Raw genomic sequence first — 26,241 nt, 5'->3', positions numbered from 1 at the left:
ATCGTGAGCCTGAATGGCCGATAAAGTGTTTTATTTTAGTTAACACACAAAAAAGAAAGAGAGGAATCAAATCTGATAAGAAACTCCCCAGTCTATTTCGACCGCTTAATTAAGGCTGTTTGGGTATAGGTGTACCAAGAAATTCACTTCTGCAGAGCTTGCGAATGGTTTTTCGTGAAGCCCTCAAAGTGGCAATTTGAGTGATATTTAGAATGGTGTATGATATGAGGGATGAATGAACATGCCACAAACCATTAAGTCATTCCACAAGCTGAATTACCCAAAACCACAAGTTCCTATGCAACCATTAAGATGACCACGACAGCGTAAAACAGACAAGGAAGTGCATCCAGTATTCTTTAAATCTCGTGAACCTAAATTTCAGAAAAAAAAAACATTTAAATGCTTATTCGTGTCCTTACCGCAAGAAAATGCTACAGTAACTGGATGATGCGGTTCGTTATGCTGCAGCCCTTAATGAAACCGCAGCCTACAGTCTTCCCATCATCCACTCATCGGTAGCTTTGACTTTCACTTATTTGTATAACGTAAGGGTTGGGTGTACAAAAAGGAAGACACGTTGACTGCCCAAGATGAGTACTGAGCTCTTACAGCTTCAATGAAGGCGTGTGGGTTGGTGATCGACACGATGGCGTGGGAAAGGCCATTCCAGTCTACAGTGGAGTGTGGAAAAAAAGAAGACAAAAAGGTGGTAGTATAGGTTCGGGGGCGAGCTATACTTAGAGAACGTCCTGTACGAAGTGATATTCGAGTTGGTTGTAAGATGTAAGGCATCTGATTGAGAGAACTGCGATATATTTTGTGAATTAGGCATAGACTAACGATGCGACGGCGACAGTATATCGCTCGATCAGTCGTGAAATTATCGTCTTCCTAGCTCACTTCCTGCTGTAAGCAAAGTGTTGCCAATGTCAGTGAAGTGTTAAACGGCGTTTCTTTCTTCAATAATTTCTGTTCTGTCGCCTACAGGTAGACATCATGAGCAAGACACCGTAGCATTAGTCTTCTAGGCCTTTCAGCTAGCAACATGTCCTTATCCGTGCTATTTCTGGCAATTTGTGCGAACCTCTCTGACGCGGTCACTATTAGCACATCTCGCTACGTAGTTTTGAATGGCCGTTGTAATTGCCATTCTCCGATGGAGCGCGGGCACTTTTCACAGGGTATATCTGCAGTAGGTTTTCCCAAGAACTTTGTGTCAGCGCTGGGCTCATAATATCTTTGTTCAAGCTCTCTTCCGACGGAAGAACATGACTGCATGACCAAAGACGGAGATTTTGCTTTATAATTTCTTGTTTTCTGTGAATAGAAACAGCGTTCTGGTCACATTTGCGAGCACTTCACCTTTCTCCGCTAATTAAAGATTTCTCCTACTGCAGCCCTGTTGGCCGTGCCAATCGGCAACCAATATATGCTCATACATACAACGTCAGTCTTGCAAATGCGATGAAACAATACAGTTCATAATGCGCCACTGCCCATTCTTCGACTCTCAGCGGTGTTTTGCCTAGGAGCCTTGGTCGCCTAGAAGACAGAACGTTATCGGAAGCACAACTCCTGGGACTTTGGCCAAAAAATTCTAGAATGCACAAAGCTACCAAGGCACGAATGCGCTTCATGAAATCAGCCGGGGTTAGAGGAACTCTTGTGAATATATGCGTGAGGAAAGTCATCTGGGCGTGTGCGCACACTCACTCTCCTTCTTTCTTATTATCGTTCTTTCCCCTTTCCTATCACCAACGAATGGGATAGGCAACCCGACGCGACCATGGTTAACCTCCAGGTTTTTAGTCTCACTCTATCCCACTGATGCGAGTGCTATAATGACATATCAAATATTTTGATCGTTCACTATTCTCGAGAAAGGTTGCCCCCTTGCTGGCAAACTTTTTGAAGAATACTGCGCGTGAACTGGACCTGGTACAAAAAATTCCGCGCAGTCTAATGAGATGTGCTTGGATGATGCAGGTATCGCTGTATAAACATTGCCGCGGAAATTTCATTTAGTAGATGCCTTGCGTGGAAGACGCCTCTAAAGCTAAAATCTTGGTTTGTTTTTACTGCAGCCTCGTATCACGCATAAAAATTTTCCAGAGGCCCTTCCAAATAGTTGGTACTGTGGGATGCACACCATGAATCGAATAAAACACGTCCTGCATTCCTGCCCTCTCGTACGTTACCATAAAAACTGCACTAAACACAAACGGCAGCCTAGCCAGCATATGGTGAAAGCTAGCGTGCTGATGGTCTTCGCGTTGCGAGGTCCAGGGCTGTATCCGGCCAGGAAGGCACGACTAAACGCAGCAGCACTTGTTCTCGTGCCTAAGTATGTGCACGAATCACCGTGCCGGGCGTAAAGGACTCGTGGGACTGCGAAAAAGAGGTAATGATCCGAAGTAGGAACTGCAGCGCGCTGTATATTCCAGCGACCTCCCCTTTTTGCCACTGGCTCGGTCACTGGGCTGCGCACGCGAAAGCGAAACGACCTTTTAATGAGTGTCGCGTCGCTGCACCTCCGCGGGCTCGCCCGGCAGTGGCAAAGATAGCGCCTACGCGGTAACGACTTCTGAGAGTAGAACGCCCGCCCGCAGCTTAAGGAGCAAAGAGGACCACTGAAGGAAAGTTTTAGGGAAGAAGGAATAAGAATTAAATCACATAATAGTAGTGATAATTAAAATAAAGCACAGACGCAGGCCTTTACGTGGATGGATCAAAAAGAGGCGCGTTAACGGGAAAGGCTTGCAAGCCCTGGTTTTCCGTCTCACAGAACGACTGTGGATTCGCGCGCGAGCTCCATTAGGGCGCCACCGCAGTCCCGATTTGCATATCTGATGTCACTTTAATTTCTCCTAGTTTACTTTCAAAGGCACAGAAGCAATTGCACTTTAATCATTATCTGTGGGGCCAGATGGTATTATAGAAAATGAGAGGAGAATTTAGAGAGACGTTCTATTTCAAGGAACACCTACAGAAATATAATAATGCCTCCAGATGAAAAAATAGACCAGCGCTATTCCATCAAACCGGGGCATCACAAGTACACCAGAAAAAAAAAAGAACAGTAGGAGTGTTACAACACATAGAGAGAGTAGTCACAACCTTATGAAGCCAAGAAATAATGACGTAAATGAGAGCAAGGGGTAACTCATTTGTTGTTTTAATTGAAATGTAAAAATGCCGTAACATGTTCTTCGTCTGCCACGTTATCGTTCCCTCATTTTAATGGAACTAACAAATGATTTCCTGTATGCTTTCCTGCGCTTCCTATTCTGTTGGCTTCATATGGCAGTGACTAATAAAAATCGGGACAGCCCTAACCCTTCCTCATGTTTTTCAATACAAGGCGTACAAAGCGTCGGAAAATCAACAGGTGATAGGGCAGAGTGCTGGCCCATCTTAGAAAGCAATTTTCTCAGGTATTCTATGGCACTAAAGAATAAAAGACCGTTATTTAACAAGTTTTGGGGGACCTTATTGGTGTACAGGTAAAGAACTGCGGTAAAGCAAGGCGTTCAGCTGTTTGCTGAAGCTTCCGAAAAATATAAGCAGTGTAAACATGAATCCGTTTGGATATGCTACAATGGATTATGTCAATGTCATACATTAGGTAATTGAAAAATCTGCGCAGTACAGTCAAGCTCTCTTTATGGCTTTCATAGATAATGAGCATGCATTTGATTCGGTAGAGATACGAGAACTCATGGAGGGGTATCGTAATTAAGGAGTACAGGAGACAAACTTGAATATCTTGGCAAATATCTACATAGAATCCACAGCTACCTTGTTTCTCCAGAAGAAAACCAGAAAATTACCTATCAAGAAAGCAGTCACACAAAGAGACACAATCTTTCCTATGCGTCCACTGCTTGCTAAGAAGAAGTATTCAGTGTATCAGACTCAGAAAACTTAGGAGTGAGGATTAACGGCGAATATCTCAACGATCTTGGGTTTTCCAATGACATTGTGCTGTTCAGCAACACTGAGGACAAATTACGACAAATGATTGAGGACCTTAACCAAGTAAGTGTAACACTGGGGTTGACTATTAATATGCAGAAGACGAAGATACTGTTTTATAGCCTGGCAAGAGAACAAGAAATGAAGATCGTCGGTCAGGCTCGAAAGTCTGTACAGGAGTACGTTATCTAGGTCAATTAGAAACAGGGGACCTGGACCACGATAAGGAAATTTACACAATAATAAAAATGGGTTGGAGTGCATACGATAGGCATTACCAAACCCTGACAGGAGATTATTACTATCGTTTAAAAGAAAAGGGTATAATCATTGCATTCTAACAGTGCTAAAATATGGGGCAGGATTTTGGAGGTTAACGAAGAAGCTCGAGCACAAGTTAACGACTGCGCAAAGAGTGATAAAACAAAAAAAAATGTTAGGCGTAACGTTAAGAGACACGAAAAGACTGCTTTGGATGAGAGAGCAAATGGGGTTAGCTGCTATTCTATAGTTGACACTAAGAGAGAAAAATGGAGCTGGGCAGGCGATGTAATGCGTAGGACAGATAACCGGTGGACCATTAGAGTTACAGAATAGGTGCCAAGGGAAGGGAAGCGCAGTCGAGAACGGCAGAAAATTAGGTAGGGTGATGAACTTAGGAAATTTGCAATAGTGAGTTGAAATCAGCTAGCGGAAGACAGAGGTGATTGGAGTTCACTGGGGGAGGCCTTCGTCCGGCAGTGGACATAACATTAGGCTGGCCATAATAATGAAGCATGAATCAGCAACATGGTCCTGCATGTTTTTCCCTACATCACCTCCCTTACGTCTGAATCTCGCCCAACTGCGAGCATTAATGATGCAGTGAGCACAGTTATACTGGAGAAAGCAAGAAAACTATGTTTTTTGCTTATATCATTGCTGCAAATGGACGAGTTAATAATCAAGGCCGTATTCATAAAGGTGGTCTTATACGCTAAATCTGGTCTGAGAGCAAATGTCAGCGAATCGTTATTCGTGACGTTGGGTATATTATTAGCGATGACAGCCCACCAGGGGCCAAAGAGCACTGATAAAAAAATTAATATATTGTGAATGCATCCCCAGTTCTTGGAAAGCAAGACGCCAGCCCAGTTATCGTTATGGGAAAAAGAAAGATAGAAATAAGAGCATGTTTAAGCAGAAGAGCGTCTGGATGGCTACCGTTTGCTGGGGGAGGGAAAAACAGGGAACAGGAATATTGGACGCGCGCGCGAGAGAGTGTAGTGCTCATGCGCATATGTCACCACGCTTTCAAGCGCATTCGCAGGCCAGTCGCCCTCGCCCTCAAAAAGCTCATATGTCCCTTCACTGCCTCGTGGGTCGACGAGCGATGGGGACGGTGTTCGAGTAGCTACTGTACGGACAGCAGCCGACCGCCAGGTCCTCACAACGGGTGTCAGAGTGTTGTTCGACACCCTGTTGTTCAACAGCCCACAGAAGTGTGCCGTAGTGTGCACAATGAACGCAAGGTAAAAGGAAGAGATGTATTGGTTGTTCAATAGCACGTAGAAGTTATACTTTCGGATTGCAGAATAAACGCAAGTTGAATACATTTTTGCCTAAACTGGGAGAAGGAGGCATGTAAAACAAGTGTGCTTTGTTTGAGATTGAGGCAGTGGAGAAGAAAACTGTCGATTGACGAAAAAGAATACAAAAAAATACAAAATAAGGACGAATAGGTGTGGTGAGTTTAAGAAGTTTTAATATCACTGGTGCGAAGAAATTTCTTGCGCTACAAGAATAATAGGGTGGTTATCTCCTGCATTCGATCTATTATTTAGGTATTAAATAATTCTAGGAGATAATAATTTATCTAAATAGATACAACCGATCTTCTCAACGCGGTAACTCGCGAATGGAGACATACAATAATTTAAATTATTACACTACGAATCACGTATACAGAACATGTGATAGCCTTTAAGGTGGACCATATGTTTCTAATACTTAATGTAAATAATTACGCAGCACGACAGTTTCATATGTGCTCCATTCCTATAAACTTTAGAAGTGAATATGTTTAATCATATATGTGGCAATGTAGTCGTATCTTATTAGTGTAGCCTTTGTAATGTTCGCCGATGCTCGAATGAGCTGACAGACTATCATTTCTTTTATGTTGCCCTATTTATACACGATCGCTGAAAGACGTGGCGTATACTGACGCTGCTTGATGCGGTGTATTGACGTTTCCAGCAAACAGGCGGCCTCCAGGGGAGTATTGATGGTCAATACCACGAACGTTGACGTCAAAGGTGGCATTAAAAAGAAATCTGAAAGAAAAATGTATTTAACGATAGCTTATCTTAGAAATGCCATGATTGAACGAGAGAGAGAGAGAGAGAGAGAGAGAAAAGAGAGGGAAAGAGAGGGAGGTTAGCCAGTGTAAGTACCAACTGGCTACCCTGTGCTGAGGAAATGGGTAAAGGGAATAAAAGAAGAAAGAAGATAGAAAAAAATGGATAAATCGGATGTGTGCCTGTCTGCTACCGTTAAGGGGGAGGTCGCAGGGGCTATTTGAATACAGCGACCCGCATTCTTATATCGACAGCTTTTGACGAATGTTTTTAAGTTTGCAGTTACACCACAGGAGCTGATATCTCGCGTTCACATCGCCTTAGGCATTGTGGTTTGCATGATGCTATATTTCGGAATACAGCGTGCGTCAGAATGTCAAAAAAAGCTGCCAAATTCTTCGACCCAGAGCACTAAAGATTTCTTTTTCTTTTTTTACCAAAAGGATGGCGTGGCATTGCCAACCACCAGCGGAAGCCTTGCGCCATTGCTTTAGAGTCAATTTCTCGTTTTTCTTTTACATGTTAAACTGAAATATTTTAAATTGCAGCACCAGAAAGCGTCTGGCAGTTGTACACGCTATCAGTCCACTGATATGGCTGAAACTGCTTGTCTAAGTGCCGTGAGCGCGGATGGTAGCTTTAATAGTATTTCATTAAAGAGCTATGTGATTGACTGACGCTTAGGAAGGCGGGGCTTTAACGATTACGCAACTGAAAGCTTTGGCGTCTGCACATAAAATTTTCTTTCCTTCAACTTTTTTCGAAATTTGTTATGAAGTAGACAGGAGCACTGTCCAGAAGACACTAACAACGTTTAAGCAAAAACTCAGTCTGCAACAAGCAATTATCTATTTCATTCTCATGATGGAAGACACTTTATGTGCGTGAGCTGCCATAACCTGCCGACTGATTGTTTTACGTAGCCACTTTCTGCCATAGATCCTTTTGATAAACGGTGAGGCTACAAGTACTTCAGTCCTGCAGCTTAGTCTGCGCGAGTATTCATTGTTATTCTGCCTGACACATGCCGCAGTTTTCTCATTAGACATCAAGACTGCGTCTCCCGTGCTTCCGACAACAACATAAACTCTGGCGTGTGCAGCGGCCACGATGCTGACCGTCTCTGGCATGGTCTGAATTTACACTAACAGATTTCATTATTTGCTTCTTGTATAGCAATCAGTGCTACTGCGCTCTTACTATTTTCTTCTTTTCACACATACGAGTGCCGTTTGATAAATGTGGTAGAAAGCAGTTAAGGATACCATGTTTACAGAAAACAATATTTTATTTTTCAGCATAGTTCCCTTCCAGCTCCACACACTTCCAGCGGTGCTCCAATTTTTTTATCCCCCCCCCCCCTCCAGTAAAAAAGGATGGCTCGAGGCTCTTGAAGTAATCATTTATCACTGAGATAACTTCTTCATCTGAACAAAATTTCTTTCCACTCAGCCAATTCTTCAGGTTTGGAAAAAAGGAGAAAGTCGCATGGGGCCAAATTCGGAGAATAGGGTGGATGAGGCAAAACCTCGAAGCCTACCTAACTCGTACAATTTGGCCATTGCAACAAGCGATCTTTGGGACTTAGCGTTGTGTTGGTGAAAAAGGAGTTTTCTCCGGGCTAACCTAGGTCTTTTAATGCGGAAAATATTTTTTCAGTTGATCTAGGAGTGTTGCATAATATGGTCCTGTTACCATTTTTTTATTTTGTAAGTAGCCTACAAATATTAGCCATCAGCTTTCCGGCTGAACAAACAGTCCTTGCCTTTTTTGGAGCACCTACATCAGGCCCAGTTCATTGCTTTGACTGCTGTTTAGATACTAGAGTGTAATAATTTATCCACGTCTCGTCAACTGTCACAAATCGACGTCAAAAGCCCTGAGCATTGCGATCAAGCCTCGATAAACACTGCTTCGAGATGTCTACCCTCGTGCGTCCTCATGCATCGTCAGCAGTCACGGCACCCAACGTGCACAGACCTTGTGCAATTTTTCATGTAGAATACTGTGAGCTCTCTCTGCCGAGATGCCTACCTACAGATGCTTGCCTACATTCGGCGGTCTTCCATGACAATTCCATGAATCTTTGATACCATTGCTGGCATGGTGACCTGCACTGGACGCCCAGGACGTGCTTCATGTTGCGTCGAAGTTCGTCCACTTTTAATACATTTATTCAGTAGTAAATGTTCTTCAGTGACGGGGCAGAGTCTCCATGAACTTCGCTCAGTTCGGCTTTAATTTGGGCAGCCATCCAGTGTTTTAAATAAAAGTGTTTAAATCACTGCTCTAAATTCACTTTTTCTCACTTTGGCGGGAATCCCCTCACAGCTCAGTGCCGGGTGGTGCCAATGGCTGCCAGAAGCTTACTAACCCCCGGTACCAGCGTAAATATGTTCTGCCATCATATGAAGGGCGCTTCTTTCGCACCACCTCGAAGAAAACAGAATTTTTGCGCCATCTCTTGTACTTTTACGATACTTATGAAACGACCCTCGTACTCGTACATCGCCATCACTTTAGCACGCCGATCTCAGAAGCCATCGCAGCAGAGGGATATGAGGCCAAAACAAACTTGCACAGACGGCTTTAGCCTGAACTGACCTTTCATCATTATCATCATCACCAGCCTATAATTATGTTCACTGCAAGACGAAGGCCTTTCCCTGCCATTTCCAATTGCTCCGCTCTTGCGCTAGCTGATTACAACTTGCACCTGCAACTTTCTTCATCACCTTACCTAGTTTTCTGCCATCCTCGACCGCGCTTCCTTTCCCTTGGCACCCATGCTATAACTATATTGGCCTACCATTTATCTGCCCTGCGCATTACATGGTCTGCCCAGCTCCATTTTTTTCTCTTAATGTCGACTAGAATATCGGCTATCCCCGAACTGATCTTTATAGTGCTAGAAGTGCTCCCGTGTGCTAATAGTACGTGGTGATGTGACCGGCTGTGATTGTTTGCCTGTGCTCCCTTTCTTTCTCTCTCTCTACTTTTGTATCTCTTTACCTCCCCCTCCTCTCTCTCCCCAGCCTAGCATAGCAAACCGCTTTTCGCCTTCTGGTCAACATCCCTGCCTTTCCCCTTTCTTCTGCCTCTCTACATCAACAGCTCATTGCCGCCAATATAACGGTCTTCATGGCGATCACTAAAGCGCCGACAGCCTCTAATTTTCGCCAAAAGAATCGACAGAGAAGATTAAGAGAATCGGTTTGTCATTTATATATAACATTTTTGTCTCTTCGCTTGCATGTATGATCGCGGTGGTGGTGTTCAAGCTAAATCTTATTCCAAGTGGCTGCGAGGGCCTTTCCACACAAAAAAGAAAAAAAGGTATTGCTCGCATTACTTAAGCAGTTAAGCAATACCTAGCAGTAATTGTTAGTAACTAGAGAAGGCATCAGAGAAAGGTTGAATGGTCAGCTATCGTTCTCATGAAAAAACAATAAATAAACAGGGTGAAGAATGACACCGCAGGCTTAGGTCTTAGGTTCTTTGTGAAATTACAGTGACAATCATGGAACTTATAAAACTGAAGTCGTCGACAGCGAGACTCTGCTTAGCCATGACGTTGCTGAAAAGCCTATAATCATTTATTGGGCGTTGAAACTTGGCGGGCCATGCTGAATCCGCGGTAACTCAGCGATAAACGTTATTCCAAATTTATTGCGTTAGTTCTTGGGGGCCTTGAAGTCGCCTGCCGTTCCGTTCACATTGCCATTCGGCGTGGAAGCGAAAGCTTTAGTGACGTCCTGCGATGAGAGAATGCAAGGTTCTCACCCGAAATTTAAATCTTTGCTGCGGACGGAATAAAAGGCATCTGTGAATATGGAGATGTAAGAAAAGGGCTGAAAAGGAGCACTCGCGCGAGTTCGAGCAAGGCATGGAAGTACCCACCATCGCCTTTGTCTTTTTCGTCATTTGCAAAGTCCTTCATTTTCCCCGCTTCCGTTACTCATACGCCAAGGAAATCTATACGTTCGATTTTCTTATCGGCCATCCTTGGTCTCTCGCTTCTCACAAAGTGCCCAGAAAAATATCAGGCCAAGAATGACGGCCAGTTCGATACCGGATCTCCTTCCTTTTTCCTTACCGGTAGTTTTTCTTCCTCGAAGGTCTAAGTCAAACGGACGAGGGGTCGATGTGGCCGGGGGGAAATGGAAACTTCTTTCTTTCTTTCTTTCTTTCTTTCTTTCTTTCTTTCTTTCTTTCTTTCTTTCTTTCTTTCTTTCTTTCTTTCTTTCTTTCTTTCTTTCTTTCTTTCTTTCTTTCTTTCTTTCTTTTCTCTTTGCCCCACATTTTTTATTGTTACGTATCCCTTCAGCGGCACGACGTTATTGAAAACCATTGAATCATGGCACATCGGTACATGGCTGCGTTTTCATGAAAAGCAGCTGGTTGCAGACCGATAGCTAGAAGATTTGTTCCCTTTTGAGCACACATGCAGTTGTAGCAAAATGCCCACGAAAAAGAAAACATAACAAAGAAAGCGAGAAATAGTAGGACCGCTCTCCTCAAATGGAGTTACTAATAATAAAGAAAGGTAATAGCGTGGATCAGCAGTAGTGTGAACTTATTGAGGCCAAAAGATATTGCCTTAACCCCAATGTACATGTTTTGCATTAGCTTCATGCCTACAAACGCTAGTCTGTTCCCACATTGACTTAATTTATTATGCCCTCGTTTGACTTATTTTCTCAATTTAGCTGCGTGAGGAATTATCTGTAGTCTGGTCTGGAAATTTGTTAATTGGCTGCGGTAATCTTATGCTGCCCACATTTCTCGTTTCTTGTAGCTTTTATCTATCTATCGTACTCCTACAGTTCGATATTTGTTCAGGTAGCACACATAGGGAAGTATTGATTAAATGCAACATTTTACGATCCCCCCTTTCTCCAAGCAAAAGCAAAGCAAGAACAACGAAAAAAGATAAGAAAAATTTTATGGGCGCATCTCTGAACACGCGGTTCGTCATGCGAGAACGTTTCTCCTGTCGGTTAATTCTTCTAAGAAAGCTTTTCCTCTGAAGTTTCTTGCAATTATTCTGTTCCAGTGCTTCCTCGAGTGTCCAGTGAAACTGATTACGGGGTTGCGAATCACCCGTTTAATTACGTAGCTGCTCTTATCCCGTCGTTCAGATTAATTTCAGGAGTCACCTCCTAGTGTTTTTGTTGTATTTCATAGATAACTTTCTTCTTTCACGCTGTTCGCTAACCTCTTTCATATGATGACGAGTTGGAGCAGCGCATAACAACGAGAAAGATGTGAGCCTGCGAGGCCAAGCCTTTCTCAAAAGAACGGCATAGCTTTTGTTATTATTGAGGAGAAAATAAAATGAGAGATTTAATCACTTATAATGCCGACGGCTGCTTTCTTTATCGAAATGAAAATAAAAGAAAGAGACATAGGCACCTTATAATGGTGACGGCTACTCCTTTTCTCATAGTGGACACAACAATATAAAAAATATGGAGGAAAATGAAAAGAAATTACTTCATACGGTCAGGAATCCACAGCACAGTCCTATACGCCATCATGTTCATGTACCGGTAATAAGAAAAAAAGTATTAATTGTTAAATTAAAAAGAAGCACCCCATAACTTGAACCTCGATATATGAAAATCAAATATAACGCATTATTGGATAAGACCATATAAATAAAACATTGTGTCACCGCTATTAGTCTAACAGATAAATGTTTATAACAAATATCTGATATAACGAACCGATCTTTATGCCAAATGCGACTTCATAATGATGTTTGGATTATTCAGAATACGTAGAGCGGACTTAGCTAAACAGAGTAAATAATTTCCGCACTTAGTCTTAGAAAAACTGGAACATATGGAGACAAAATTCGAGGACAAGTCGCACCACAGGCACCACAGGCTATTACACAGGCCTCCATCATGTCGATCTTGCGAACAACACGCTCCGGCAGCGCCTACATGAACTAGCACTTATCGTTTCTTCGATTCCACACAGAGAATCTCTTCGCCATGAACTCAACCAGCTGGACGACCGACCACTATCGGAAGAAGGAATTTTACACCAGACATGACCTAATGTCACAGATAAGGCCGTGCAGGCGCTACTGCGCTTCTTGCGATCTACCGGCCTTTGTGAACGTCTCTGGAACGCCCTCCGTGTGTATGTCTCTGTGTGTGCATTTTAGAGTGAGCGCTTTACTAACCGCGTCGTGGCGAGTTTCGCCGCCGCCAGCAATTTGACCTTCATTTAACCGCAGCTGCGCCGTAGTCTTGGCGACGCATTCCGTGACTCGTCACGCCGAGATCTGCCGCCGGCTGGGTCGCCGCCTGACCACGTGACTTGCCGAGCGCGGCGCTCGCTTAGTCAGTGCGAGCTTGGACATGGATGAGAGTGAGGCCGGGCCGTCTTCTCTGAGCGTTGCTCGGTAACGGGAGGCGTTGAGCCGTCGTCGGCCAAGCGGCGTCTGACCAAACCACGGATATCGCCCGGCGAGCTGCTTCACTGGAGAGGATCCGGAATGTAACAGGCGTCGCACCGTTGAGATCAATGTGGAGACTACCTTCGCGCCCTGTCCGTTTGTGCTTCGACGCTGCGAATGGTCGCGGCGTCTCATTGCATGTTTAGCAGTTGCACTTTCCCAGTGGCACAACAGGCGTCTCACCGTCGAACGATGCCTGTCTACCCAAGCCTAGTAACACTCATGTCTAACCACCGACCTAGGAACAGCCACCATACATGGCTGAACGATGATTTTATACTTAAGTGTAATAATTACAGTTAAATCAAAGGTTAACAAAGTGAAACCAATACTTAAGCAGGCTAAACCAAGCTTTCGCTTTGTATATCCAGGGTTAGCTGAGCTAAGCCGCAGCCAATAATTTTCACCTTTCCTCTCTGTCTTCTTTCTAACGCCTACCTTCCAACCCCAGTGTAGGGTAGCAAACCGGAGACTAATATCTGGTTAACCTCATGGCCTTTCCTCTCTCTTTCTCTCTCTCTCTCTCTCCGGGACCAGCCCGCAGAGTAAGGATGGCATTTTTCATCTCAGCTTACATTCTGTTTGTTTTTTCAACTTAGACTTAATCACATTCCGGTGGCTGAAAGAACGCTAAGTTCTCTTACTTCAGAAGGACCATCGATAAGTGACATGTTTGCACACATAAAGCACTAGTAATTGTAAAAATGTTTGACCCGCCCGGAAAGAAGCCCATATTTTATGAAAACCACTAAACAAACACCGCCCATAGGAGAAGAAATTTTGCCGCTGGGAAGCGGGAAAGGCTGCTGAATTTCGGGAAAGTCGCAAAATTTGGAACGCTGCTTACTGAATGTAGTGTAGGAGTCCGGTTTCAATGCTTGCTTTTCAATTGAAATAGAAATAAAATAAATAGCTTTATTAACTTCATAGTGGTTTCTTTCATATAATATGGAAAACAAACAATATTGTAAGAAGAAACATCCTAGGTTCGGAAAATCTAGTGCAGAGTTAGCTAGAGTGTGGACGAGGTTCACATACGGGGTGTTTCAGCGAACGCTTTCAAAATTTTTTAAAGGCTGCCTGTGGTGTATGGAGCAAATTTAGTTCATGAGCTGGTCTACTCGAATAGGTGGACATTGCTCGCACAAAAAACTGAAAAGCATAATCGACTAACAAAAGATATGGACTAATTAAGTTTTTAGCTAATTTTCTTATGGCACATGTTGTACTTCACAATTTCTAGCCGAGGAGTTCGCGAGGCGGATCCACTTGGAACGAATTCACAGGATAACTCCAGTTTCGAGATATTTATTCCCGAAGTTTCAGGAGAGCTGCCTTGGCGTTCCAGTTACTTCTGTGCTTCAATGCATAAAAGGACGTTTTGCTAAGAGAGTGCATATTTACCGCAAGTTTGATGGCGCATATCTCGTAAACGGTGTGATCCACACAATTATTTTTCAAGTGGATGTGCCTTTCAGACTCACTCGTTGGAATTTGCAAATTGTAATATGTGCCATAAAGTTATTAGTTAGAAACCTAATTAGTGAATTTTCGTTAATTTGTTGAATATACAAATCGATTTTTTTTCTACAAATAACGTCCCTCTCTTCGAGCAGAGAAGCTTATGAACTAGAATTGTGGTATCTGCCACAGGCAAGTTTAAAAATTTTTTGGAAGTGTTCGCTAAAACTCCCTGTATAGTTCGGGGTACATTCGACCCTACCAAAAAAAAAAAAGCGAGGAGAAGTTTCACTGCACATTGTACTCAGCCTAAAACATGTACGCAAGACCACGATGCGTTTTAATATTAACATCCGTACGGATGAGGAAAATACTCAAATATAAGTATCGGAAGGCTTTGATCCGCCTGCAGCCGACATCTCTTTCCTCCAAAGATATCATGATACTTGCAGACAAACAACGTCGCAGTCTCCTCGGCGTAACATTAGTCGTGTATCTCAGTGCCTTTCTACATTTCTGTCTTCTTTCTCTATCGTATTTATGAGTCCCAAAGCTTTGAACCATAGCTTCAAGACCGGACGCCTTGAACTCCTACAGTTTAGTGAGAATCCATTACGACTGCTTTGCAAAGAGAACGCAGGCAGACAGTGATACGGCTTCGGTGTGCACAAATTTTCCTCGTTCGCGTTTTCTTAGTTTGTTGCGTGCTTCAAATATGATGGATCACCAATAAGCCTAATCCTAGACTCTAATTGTTTAGTCGCCTTCGGGGCTTCAATCGGCAGTTAACGTCGCATTACCTCGTTCCAGTCAGGTGTAGGCTGTGAATCATAAAATGTAAGCCGGAACGCAAACGGCAATCAGGGTCGAAATAAGAGGAAGTCCGCACCTCTTGATTCTAATGAGGAATTCGGACATTCCGGGAAATTAACACGCCCCTTCTCTTTTCACGGCCTGGTGTGGCTGCATGGTGCCGGTCTTTTCTAATTTCTCGTACCGGTTCTACACCTAAGCCTGTTCTTTTTTCCCACTGTGCACAAAGACCTCTGTTCAGCTTGTTACTTTGCCAAACCAAATGCATGGTTATGCTGTAGCTACTCAGGGATATAATTAGGGGAAGTTCTGTTTACGAAGCTTTTGTCCTGAACCGGGATTCTGCGAAATTGACTTTTTTTTCCGGATGACAGTGGAACACAAAGTCGCTATTATTGAACACAGTGCCACATTTCACAAACGCAAAACATGAAGGATAGTTGTTGGAATTATAAACTTATTAGAGCACTAACCACCAGGCACGCAGAAGGATTTTTGCATTGAGATTGCAGTGTTTGTAATTGTAACAGTAACAGTTGAGTGAAGACTGAAGAAAGCAAATTGCTGGCTGCTAGTCTTTATTGTAGACACGAATGGGTTCTTTTCTCTTTGTGTAAATTATCAGCGAACCTTAAAAGCATCGTATCTATTCAACACGTTCGCGGGTGGTACTACTGGTCACTTGTGTAGTTTGTGATAAAAACAAAGCTCTGAACAAAAGTTGCTTCGACATACCGGCGATTGCTCTGCTAATTTTAGCACACAGAATAGAAAAAAAAGTGTTTTTGAAAGCCGAAGTAGCTCATTCTCGACGAGAGTAAATACCGAACAGCATGCTTCTGCTGGGATGCAAATTTTATGAGGTCGTGCTCATGGTGTACACTTCCTTGCATTTCCACGTTCATTCTTTCTCGGGCTTAATTGAGCACACTCTTACGTTTCCTTGACCATTCTCAGATTACTGTTGCCATGTGAATTTAGGTATCTGGGTGTATTTGGCTGCGCACCCCTATATTTTCTAGAATTTCACACTGACAATGTGCAACAACCAAAAAACCGTGTTCTTTCACAGTGCACAACCATATCGCAACGACTTCATCTTGCCCGGATGTGTAGCACTGATCTTGCCGGAGAAACAAAGCTAAATCTAGCGAGGCAATGGCTTCGGGGACCGAAAGGATATGCGACATACCTCAGAGGCATAAGCCGGCCGGCAACACTTCTTGCATGCTCCACCCATGAAATTTGCAATGAGGCACCACATTACGGCACACTGGTACACTGGCACAATCCACACTGGTATTATAAGAGAGCAAGCTAGTCGCTCACCCAATCTGGAAAAAGGGTCAGTGAGAACTGCTAAACTTGCACGCTACAAGTAATTGCAGGGATGGGATTTCAGCCTCAAAGTAGCGCACCTCGGACAGAAAAATTGCTTGGCAATCACAATGCGTTCAAACTCTCTCGGCGGGAGCAGAACGTAATCTCGTTGTGAATATGAGCCGTCAGTGGGGATGCAAATTCTGCCATGTATCGCTGTACAACTGGGACCATCTGGGAGCTCGGAAACGGAAATGATTACCTCGCTCTGTGCGCTTTTGACCACCTGCGAATGAAACCTTCACCATCGTCATACGGGAATTCGATAAGCACCACATATGGAGTGGATACTAAGTGCGAGATATTCGTATTCTTAAAGCGATTATAGAAGTTTTACAGCTGGTAAATTTTCGTTTGTTCTTTCAATCTGCCTTGTTAAATCTGAGGAGCAAGGTATAAGTATAAGCGCTCCCTTTGGATAAAACAAAAACCAAAGTGGTTTCGCAAGAAAATTTTTTTTAGAGTAACGACCCGAATGAAACATTGTACAATGACTACCGAGTGCTTTCTATAGACTTTTCAACTAAATTTCTCCTCCATGGTCATATTTAGGTAAAAAAAACATTCTTTGGAACTGGTTGCATCGCAACAAAATTCAGAATTATTAATTTCATGAAGCCCACTCGGTCTCTTTTTTTTTATTTTTCTAGCGTTTTCTGGGCGCTAGTAAAACTGAGCCACAAGTGTAGATACAGCACAACAGATGTTCTGCTGGTCACTGTGACGCTCGACATTATACACCAGTGCGGCTTGTGCGCAATTGAAAAGTAATTGTTCAGTCAATAATCAAATGATATGTTTAGCTTAAAGGAACTATATGGTTTGGCGCGATTGGTGGGATAGATCAATAATAATAGTAATAAAAGAAAACATGCCGACGTGACGAGTCACCGGCACTGATATATTGTTCCAGCATTTGTACTGCTGTTGAAATTGTCTGCCAGCTATAACACTGTTTTACTGGATACGATGTTATGGTCATAAGGAAGTGAGCAGCCTTGAAGCTACCTTGCAGGTGCTCCTCATTCTAATTTCCTTTCTTGGACTCTAAAGTAAAGAGCTATGTGGGCATTACGTTCGTTGCTAAAAACTACTGAGCGCGAAAGATAAACAACACGGAAAGAAGAGAGAATAGCCCAGATGATCAACTAAGTACTGACTGCTTTTGAGAAAAATATAATGGGTAATGGTCTGCATATGGGTGCAGATAAAATACCCCTACGAATAAAAAAAAAAAGAAGCTCACCAGGTTTTTTATGAAAGGTAAAGAACTTGTCGCAGAAGCCTTTAGAGCAGGCTTTACGAAGTGTCTTAAGAGACGTGTCGCTAACGCAATCGCCACCCTTTTGCCCATATGATAAAGTGCGGCAGCATGTTACACTACTGTAACACGCGAAGGTGAAAGCCTGTTGCACACGTGGTAATGGATTAATTATCCAATCGGAGGGGTCAGACTTCTTGCATGACATAACGAGCCACACTGTGAAGTAAACGTATGGCACTGTAGGTCAACCTGCTGAACGACACATGCGAGCGCCTAATGCACTACTTAAAGGTGCTTTCGCTCTTTCTTTCGTGCTCTCTCTCTCTTTCTTTCTTTTCTTCGTTTGTTGTTTCTTTTGTTTCTTCATTCATATTCAGCCATTGCATCTTGCATTTTTTACGTGAGTATGAGTCATTCCTTATGCCATTTCTTTCATCGCTCATTTTTTTGCATCACTGGACTAGACGCCACTTCTTTCGGGTATGAGCTATTACAACGAGCCACTCAAGATAGAATAAACTTCATTGTCCAACGGATAAGGTGATCTATCCACCCCCCGACACGCAGGTCAGGGAGTGAGTGCCGCCACTCAAGGTTTTCGCCTTAAAGATTTCCAATAGCTCACGTGTGAGTTTCTGTAGTTTGAGTGGGTTGAGCGCCAATGCTGTTGTTACCTTGTCGGCGTAATTATTTTTTTTGTGCTCTTTTGGAATTCTAATGATAACCAACTCAACAACACTTCCTGTTAAATGCATTCACTAATTTATTCATTTTCAAGCTAACGACAGCGGTAAATGTTGCCTTAAGTTTTATTGCGTGGTTTTTTCGTTCGTTATTTATCATTATTCTTTATTTCATCGGAAATCACAGCGTGCTAGGAGCCCCGGCGGCTGGCCCTTCAGGCCTTTCTTGTAGAGAGATTCAAGACGTGTTTCTTATTTGTGTGCTAATCACCTTCAATATATCTCCCCTTCATTACCCATGGGAAAGTTGGAAAATCACCTTACGTGAACTTCTAGAGTAGATAAGAACAAACTCGCATTAAGGTATGCAGAGTAATCGTGCAAATTAGAAGCTACGGGTCGTGTGCATAAACGGAAGCTTACCCTTCTAATATTATTTCTCTGATTTGAAGCGATCATCTCCAGCTTCAAGGCAATGTGGGAATTGAAGAGAGAATGCGGTATTTTAATCCAGCAAGGACTAACAAACAATACAGGAGCAAGTGAATAATAGTACCGCTTATAGTAAGATGCAGATGCCAGGAAGGGATTCTGCCTAATGGTAGTCATTATTTTATTCCTTCAAGGATTATCTTGAAAAGCTAGGCTTATTTACCCGCTGGAAGACTAAACGAAGGCATAAATATTAAACACATAGCTCAGATCAAGAGTGAGGGACATATGATTGACTGATTGATTGGTTGAATAACTTATTGATTCCCCATTGGAAAGACTAGCTAAAGTTGTCCGTACACGCAAAAACTAGTCATAATAAAACACGGGCCCAATAGCACCGGAACATCGGGGAGTTACATTATTGACTAGCGTGTTCCATTGACTGTATCCAGGGAAAGGAGACAAGAGGGTGGGGTACCCATTGCGATGAAACGCGGCCGTGCGAGCCTGTCATGCAATGAAGCCTCGCGGTCACCGTACGGAATATATGCAAAGCTAGCGAATGTCAGCGTTGAGACTTTGGCGGACCAATCGATCCGGTCGCCGTCATCGCCACATGCCCTATACGACACCAAGCACAAATCTAGCCCACGAGAAATGTACAAGCAGAGCTGGTGGGGAGGGTGGTTAGGGGCACAAAAGCGTGTTTCTCGCGAGGCTTTTGTCGAGCGCAGCGGTTTGAGTAGTCGGTCTGACACAAATTACACACAATAGCCGGCACTTCGAAATCGAATGTCATCGCACGTAGCACATCAGTCAAAGGGAAATTCGTTGCGAAAGCGACAGACAGAGGCCACTGGGGGGGGAGGCGTTCCTGCCTCGCGAGCGGCTTCGTTTGGGCGTCGCTGGCCGGCTACCAAATGGGGCTTGCCATGGCGTTCGAAGGCCTCTTGCCATGCCGCGGGGCGCGAGGAGGAGAGTGAGGGCCCGAGGAGGAGAGTGAGGGCCCGAGGAGGAGAGTGAGGGCCCGAGGCTTTCGTTGTCCGCTGTTGCAGTCAAGTGCACGGAAGAGTTTGGACCGCGTACGCCGCCAAGGCGCTTAATCACTAGCGGCATCTCGAACTGTCATGACCGGCTTTGCAGATTAATAGGACAATTGGCTCCGCGCTGGCTCGCCGCTGGGACCCCTCGTGCTCGAGTGGCTGGCTACTGGATTACTCGTCGGGCCCGTCAGCCCTCGGCACGAAACACGGCCCTGTCAGGCGCAGCAGACGCCGCCGCCTCAGTACTACCCTCTGCCCCCCTTTCACCCTCGTCCACTGTTTCTTTATTTTTGGGGGGGTTGGGGGGGGGGAGATATCGCAGCGTACAAGCGCAGCAAGGGGCTCTATTCTGGACATTCCGCCATTTTCTTCGAGGCGTGACGTATAGGCGCTACGCGTACAGCCGTACGGCCCCGTTTTGCTTTCGTAACGTGACGCAAACTTGACATTTTGCCTAAGAAACTGAAATGAACGCACTGAACCTACGTTCTTCATAAAGGAAGACAATTATCCTCCTGAGTAAAAATAAAGCAGCTAGCTCAAAGCGCACAATTATTCCGTCGAAAGTGCTTCTCGCTTCCGTCCTCTGCTGTGTACAAGCCATCGCCTGCTAGATTAGCTAGGATGCGCGTCCCCAGGAACCGTAATGAGTCGTTGGCGCCAACGCGCTTGTTTTCTACCTTGAGACCACATACGCGACTTACCATTGGTGATGAGCGCACGTTATAGGCCACGTTACCGCTATCTCGCGAAACGCAAGTGACTCAGCCCGACTCGCCTGGCTGAGAAACGGCCGAATATCATCGATAGCGGTGCGTGCGCCAGAGGTATCCGCTTGCGCGTCGCGCCGGCGCTGCGATCTCTTGTTCACTTCGCTGGTTACCCGCGCCGCGGGAGGAAACTTCAAGGCGCCGCCTTAGGTACATTTGTTTTCATGAATTAAAAAGGCGCCGTTGTCATAACTTCTGATTGTGCGAAAGGGCATTAATATTGATAACAATACAAACGCAGCAGTGAAAAGTGTACAACGATGCAGAAAGTTTGCCATGTTCAACCGATATTATTTCATACAAACGCGCTCTGTTGAAAAATCATGGCCCAAAAAAGAAATTCCAACGCCACCCGAGAGCGATGCACATAATATGAACACGCATTATGAACGAAAGATTTTCACGGTGCCAAACGACGGGGAAAATGTAGCGGTACGCATTCTTGTCGGCCGCCATTGCATATGGCTGCTCATTAGAATAATTCGCGTGGCTAGTCGCATCCAAGGAGGTTAAAGAAAAACTACGGGGGTGGAGAGAGCGCCCGTCAAGTGAAGCCGCCGCGTCGCCCTAGATTATGTGTTTCATGTCGTCGTATCTTGCCATGCGCAGTGCTGTGCGGATCCCAAAATGTGCTAGCACGCTCGGGTGTTTTTAGTAAAGTTGACATGCAAGCACTTGGCATGTTAGAATTATCCTTTTCATTTAAATAACGTTGCACATTAGCATTGCCTTGCTCTAGAGTAAAGGAAAATTTCATATTTCAAGCTAAAGGAGGGAAACGGCCACCACCAAAGTTCTGAGACCCTCCATGCAATGACGAGTGCGCTAAAGCCACGGCAACACTTAATCATAATGAAAATAATAATGAATACTTATATTTATTGCACGTACTGCCGTTTCTCATGCTACATTTAAAGTTTTTAATTGGTTTTCTCTATGACAGCTTTAATGATCGATCAATTTCTACACTGCGTTAAAAAAGGTGAATAAACGAGAATTATTGCGAACATTTTTTGCTACTTTCCGGTACTGCATAATTATGCCGACAAAATGGAAAAAATGTCTCAGTACACGGATACCTGTGATTCGCAGACCTCCAATATGGCTCATCCCATAGTCCACAGTGTTGCATTGCGTCTTGAAAATGCGTTCCATGGTGCTTAGCTCAAGCAAAAGTTCGACTAATGGTACCAAGAATACGAACAAAAGCACAACTCTAGTCTCCAGCACTCAAGCAGCTTTCACTGCTCTTGCTGTACGAGACATACAGCAGGTAGCATCATCTATATACTGACCGTTCAACCACGGTGAATGGGTCTGCAGGGTCGGTGATCTTTCCTGGAAATCCTCCACCGTGAACAGTCGACTATATCACCAGACTACATCGACTGCTCTTCCTTTTTTTTTCACGCCATTCTTTTTGTCCACGCTCTTCTTTCCGTCTTCATTTCCCCTTTCCCTTCCTCTAGTGCAGGGCAGCAAACCGGAGGATTGAACTCCGTGGGCAAATATGCCCCTCAAAGGTTGCAACTGTTTTAGAGTGTAGAAGTGCAGTAGGACAAGAGGGTTGGTTAGCGGAGTGAAATTGTTGTGCCGTCTTTCGAAAGCCAAGGCATTTGCAATGATTTGTAGCCGATAAATTACATGTAGGATGTCTCAAATAGTAGGTATACGAATCGCACGCACAGCCCGCGCTAAAAGAAATACAATGGTTTTTGCAGTCCTCGGCAGGCACCTGTATCGATTACGGGCGCCGTCTAGCGAGGTCAAGTGAAGGTTTGCTTCATTGATATGGGCGCTCCTGTCCCGACGGCTATAATTTTTCACGGCGTATTCTAATGCAAGTAAGAAGCACGAAGAGGTTTTTCGCATGTGCGCGCATGCTGCAGTCCAACGTCACGCTAAGTCTAGGGCCTCTCACGTAATCTCGCTCATCGCGTGCAAACTTCTGCAGTCACGCGAAGCAGCCTTCGTCACAGGTTGTCAGACAGTAAACAGATAACGGGAACGCCTATATATGTGTGCTGCGAATTGAGCTGGGAATTGAGGCGTGCCGCATTTTACAGCAATCCAAACGGATAATGGGTTGAACAGAAAAAAAAAAAGATTTGCCTACTCGGTTTTGGATAAGGCTTTTTAATGCATATGATAGTGAGATGATGCTATTGAAGATTACAAACGCGAGAAAACGAAAGCTGGATCCAAAGATAAAAAAAAGAAAGAGAAAAGGAGAAAAGACATCACCGCCCAAGCACTCCGTACAGATGGTTAACCTGCGAAGCTGAAACGTGTGGCCCCTGTGTTTATCGTTGGGTTAATCCCGACGGTTCATTAAACGATGGCTTGGTAGGCTGCCGGATTCTCGGTACACAATTGCTGCTTGCACTCGGCTGCACCAGCCTGTTCTTGCGTTCGGGCTGCAGCACCGGCATGGCGTAGACGAGCTCTTTCCCGGTTCTGCTCGCGGCGTTGCTGATTGAAGGCTGTGCTCCTCAGCAGTACGTATGACGCGTAGCCTATCCATTTCGGAGCCGGCGGCGAGCTGGGGGAGTTCGGAGAGTTCTGCGGCGGTGCACTACCCACAAGCACCTTACATACTGCATTTTTGCAGATGTCTGCTGTCGAACGGGCATTTTGCGCCGGAACCTTGCGGCGTTTCGCCGACGGGCAGGGCGGAGAGCTGCAACCATGCTTTTCCAACACATCCCTGCCTGCGTGTGACAGCGGGGGCGCATGTGCATAGGGATGACGACTGCCACGACGGCCTGCGGTGGAAGATAAAAGCAAACTGCAATCGGACTCAAGCTGAGTCCGGCGGTGGTGCACTGACAAGCACCTAACATACTGCATTTTTGCAGGTAAGAAATATTGCTGTAAATGGTATGAAATTGAAACGGTGCTTCTTTGCGGTGCACGGCTGCCGACCACAGCAGAGTGTTTATTTTTCTGTTCTTTCTATTTTTCAATGGGGAAAGGGGCAGCTGCTAAATATAGGAGTAAAAGACATGAAAAGGAATCGACCGATGCGAAAGACATGTGCGAGTTTATAAGGGCTTTTGAAAACTTTAAACGTGACTTTCGAGTGGAAATTCGCGAACTGAGGGACAGTGTGCACTCAGGTCTGCAAAGACGTAAAAGATTTGGCAGATTAAATCAAGCAACAGAGAGAGGAACCGAAGGAACTCACAAAGAAGAACATGAAACTAAAGGAACAAAATAGCTGTCGCAACGGCGCGAAGATATGGAGCAATACATGGGCCCAAATAACTTGGAAGTGAAAGGAGCACCTTCCGGAGCCGACCAGGTAATGGTGGTACAGAAGATGGGCGAAAGTGTTGGCGAAGAGATCAACACTTCTGACATCGACACATGTATTGGACTCGCATCCCGAAGCCTGGCATCCAAAACATTAGCGTTCATTTTTTTTATGAAGAGACATGAGCAATACTTTGTTCATGCATGAACAAAGTGAACGAAGTGTTCATGCATGAACAATTCATTAATTGCAGGAAAAAAGGATATACACCACTGGCCTTGGTCAGCGGGAAGGAAAGTCGATCTATGTAAAGGAACACCTTACACAGCGCAATAAGGCGTTCTCAGCCACGATAAAAAAAAGAAGAGGGAAGCTAAGTGGAAGTATATGTTTGTACTGTCAGTGGACGGGTGTTGGCACGCATAAATGAGGAGACGCCTGTGGTCCGCAATACAGATGAAAGAGACCTTAACCATATCACAGTAGGGTCTTCAGAGACAGAGCTTTATTTAGAATGGATCACGTTTCAAATAACAGTACCGATTACTTTACCACTACTTGACTTCATGTCAAAGTTTTCTACTGCTGATAAAACATTTGCTGTATTACAAATGAGCACAAGGAGCATAAGAAGCAAGGTAGATGACACAACTATACTTTTCTTGAGTGATTATCTGTTAACTTTGATGTGTGGTTCTCTAAGACATGGATCACCAAAAATGATGAACTGGTTCATCTATCAGGATGTAATTCAAAAGATTTATATCCTGTTAATAAGAAAGGAGGTGGAGTAGCAATTTATTTCAAAGAAACATTTTCTCACGAGGTACTAGAAGATTACTTTGTTATTAATGATGATGTTGAATGCCTAGCACTGCGTATCGAAAAAAACAATTACTGTAGTCCTATATAGACCGCTTATGGGAAAAAAAGTCATTTTCTATGTCTCTTGGAGAATCTACTCTTCAGTCTTTCACCGTGCTATAGCTTTGAATTATGGGAGTCATCAACTTAGACATGATGTCCAGTGTATAATGTGCCAGACATATGGTCATGTTATTGTTTGCTTACGGTTGCACAAATCACATCAACTCGCCCACTAGAATAGCTACAGCTACCGCTATGCAGCTCGACATCTGCATCTCTAATCAAAACCAAAAGGACTTAAAGAGTGGGATTTTCACACAAGACATAAGCGACCATTTACCAGTATTCTGCGTCACCTGCTAGGATACCGGTCCACTCAATAAATACGTTTTAAACGACGTATGAATGACGCCGGAAGAAAAACGTTCTTTGAAAATATAAATAAAATTGATTGGAAAAATATTTAGAACGATAAAAATGCAGATAAAGCTTACGAGTTATTTTTCTGGTTATTAGAGGAAAAATATGAAGACGCTTTCCCATTACAGCCGATACATAACCACAAGACGAAAAAGTACCGAAAGCGCTGCTTGAATTCCACTCTTCATAAGCGAAATAAAGAAAAGAACTCGTTGATCATACATTCGTTCAGTCACGAAATCCAGACCTATTTGTCAAATATAGGAACTACAGAAACACTCTGAATTCCTATATGAAGAGAGTAAAAAGAGAATATTTCCAAAGCATTCTTGAAAAAAATTCTAGACAATGGTAAGAAGTCTGGGAGGTTTGTAACACCCTGACCAGCAGCAGCAAAGAAAAATGTAATAAATTCACCATAGCTGTTTTAGTTGATTCAATTCAAAGCGGTCAGTTTTTGGCGGAAGGTATGAACAACTTCTTTAGCACAGCTCGGGCGAGGCATATTCCGTTGACCATGAATATGCGTGTATCAACTCTGCAGTGGACATGGTTCTGGTAATATCTTCTGTTTTCTTACAACCGACTGGCCTCGCAACAATGTGACAGCTGGTATCGATGAGATAGGTCCAGTAGGAAACTAAATGTATATCAGCATTATTATGTAATGTTGTTGTCCATATTATTAACCTTACTCTGAGCACAGGTATCTTTCCACAAGCTTTAAAGATAGCAAGAGTGACACCCATCAATAAAAGCGGTAGAAGGGATATGCTTACAAATTATCGATTGGTGTCAGCACTATCCACTATATCCAAGGTCTTGAAAAGCATCACATACATCTGACTAACATATTTCATAAATAAGCACAACATATTAACCAAGAGTCGGTTTGGATTTCAGAGGAATAAATATATGGAGCAAGCTCTGAGGTTCATTAAAGATAAAATAATAACAACTATTGAAAACAGAAAATATACGCTTGGTTTGTTCTTTGACTTTAAAAACGCTTTTGACAGCATTCGTCATCAAATATTGCTTAATGAATTGTCAAGGTATG

The 26,241-nt window shown here is 43.8% G+C and overlaps 1 protein-coding gene across 2 annotated transcripts in view; it reads right to left on the bottom strand.

Annotated features, from left to right (window-relative positions):
- LOC135902182 (hemicentin-2-like) overlaps positions 1 to 26,241 on the bottom strand; it is a 602,016-nt gene that overhangs the window by 432,636 nt on the left and 143,139 nt on the right. The window contains exon 1 of one of the 2 annotated variants that reach the window (XM_070537725.1): positions 21,934 to 21,973. The exons of the other annotated variant lie outside the window; for it this stretch is intronic. The gene's annotated coding sequence lies outside the window, so the exon portion shown is untranslated. Of the gene's footprint in view, positions 1 to 21,933; positions 21,974 to 26,241 lie in introns of those variants that run through there. 2 annotated transcript variants of the gene reach the window in all.

The sequence above is a fragment of the Dermacentor albipictus genome, chromosome 4 (genome assembly GCF_038994185.2).
Source record: "Dermacentor albipictus isolate Rhodes 1998 colony chromosome 4, USDA_Dalb.pri_finalv2, whole genome shotgun sequence".
Taxonomy (NCBI): Eukaryota; Metazoa; Arthropoda; class Arachnida; order Ixodida; family Ixodidae; genus Dermacentor; species Dermacentor albipictus.
The sequence above is the reverse complement of the archived record's forward strand: the minus strand, read 5'-3'. Positions and strand labels throughout refer to the sequence as shown.